We start from the raw sequence: 1,787 nt of genomic DNA on the forward strand, positions 1-1,787 counted from the left end.
TTTGGCTCTTTCTGTACATTCGGTACCTGGAAAAGCAGGCAAAGGCTGAGCAGCCTCTTTTGATATACCATCTTAGCCAAGAAAGCTGTTCAACATAACTTGTTATAAACCTACCCTGCATCCTGGGCTTCGTGCGCTCGAATCACGGATAACAAATTGTTGTTTTGCAAAAATTCACAAATTGCAGGGTAACTGAAAGGTAAGGTTTTGGAGACAGGTTAGTAGGTGCTGAAATAACCAATTATCTTTCATGAGAAGCTACCTGTGAATTTACACAGATGGGCTTTATCACACAGATCAAAATGTTCCTGGAGACGAAATGTCAAAACAGATTCTGGGAAAGTTACGAAGGCAAAAAGGCCACTGCCAAAAGAAACACATCGCCAACCTTTTTGAACTTCAGGAGCCCCATGTGAAGTATTTTTTCTCAAATTCTAGATATAAAGAGTAGGTCTATTTGTGAATTATAACTTAGAAGAAGGTAAGTAACCAGTTCTTCACTATTTTCTCTGTTTTACATATGGATGATTAACTAAAGAATTTAGAATGTGTGGAGAACACTAGTTGTGCCAAATGCTGCATTCTAGTTGATTGTAATATAATGACAAGCATTGATGGTTACGACCAGGCTGCCACTCCACAAATGTCCAGAAAAGGGACATTCCTCACAACAATATTGAATGACCATAAAGGCTGACTGGATAGGGTCATTTCATTAAATTAAAAAAGAACTGGATTGTAATGATCTCCCAGTTTGTGAAATCTTATAAACATTCAGGAAGGTTCCGCTACTGCAATAAAACCCCCCTTGACCTAACTTTCAAACGGTCACTTTCATTGTATGGGATCAGAAGCTTTGGGGAGCAGAGGTAATATGAGCAATCAATGCAAATTTCCCTCGACATCCAAAGTTGTAAAAGTGGAAGTAAAGAAGAATACAAATTTCTCAGAAAGCACTCAGAAATAAGTCACATTTATAAAATGTGACGATTTCTCAGTTTTGAAGACTGCCTTATAAGGAATCTCGGTGATGTATTACGCTCATTACCCTCAATTCAAGGTACGTTCCTGCATTAAATTTCTTTACAATTCTCTGTAGCCCTAATAAACTTGTTTCGTCCTTTCAAAAATTATCTTGCTAACTATTTAGATCTTGTAAATTATCTCAGTAAACAGTAAGCAGCGTTAAGGTCTTGCAGATATCTAAGAAAAAAATTATTGGTAACTCAGAGGTGAATCTTTATTGTGTTATTTTAGAGTGAAACATTTTAACTCTTCTATAAACAAAATGTTGCTGAGTTCCAAACACCCAGAGGCCTGGGCCCTGCAGCCTCTTTCCATTCCCTTTTCATTTTAGGAACATTGTTTGAACACTGCCTCACCTGTAGAAATAGGAGCAACCTCGAACAGTATTGTGAGTAAAGTGCTCCAAGGTCTTCTCATTGCCATAATCTTCCGATGGATCGGACCACAGTAGGTCACACATTGGACCAAAGGCTGGAGGCTCCTTAAACCTATCTAACTGAAAGACAAATACACGCACAAAAAAAGAGGCAATTATGAATGCAAATTTCTTAAGACAGGGGTGGGCAACCTTGGCTCTTTTATGACTCGTGGACTTCAACTCCCAGAATTCCTGAGCCAGCATGAGGGAAACTTTGGCCCCTTCATGACTCGTGGACTTCAACTCCCAGAATTCCTGAGCCAGCATGAGGGAAACTTTGGCCCCTTCATGACTCGTGGACTTCAACTCCCAGAATTCCTGAGCCAGCATGGCTCAGCTTGGA

General features: G+C 39.7%; 1 long non-coding RNA gene across 1 annotated transcript; it reads right to left on the reverse strand.

Moving 5' to 3' along the window:
* On the reverse strand, positions 1-1,516 carry LOC107302118. The gene is made up of 3 exons (XR_001549370.1): positions 1,383-1,516; positions 115-192; positions 1-26 (listed from the first exon to the last, which is right to left on the reverse strand). It is a non-coding gene; the product is annotated as an uncharacterized LOC107302118 (long non-coding RNA).
* Between the last annotated feature and the right edge of the window lie 271 nt (positions 1,517-1,787).

This window comes from Protobothrops mucrosquamatus, unplaced genomic scaffold (assembly GCF_001527695.2).
Source record: "Protobothrops mucrosquamatus isolate PMUCROS unplaced genomic scaffold, P.Mucros_1.0 scaffold27749, whole genome shotgun sequence".
NCBI classification, from domain to species: domain Eukaryota; kingdom Metazoa; phylum Chordata; class Lepidosauria; order Squamata; family Viperidae; genus Protobothrops; species Protobothrops mucrosquamatus.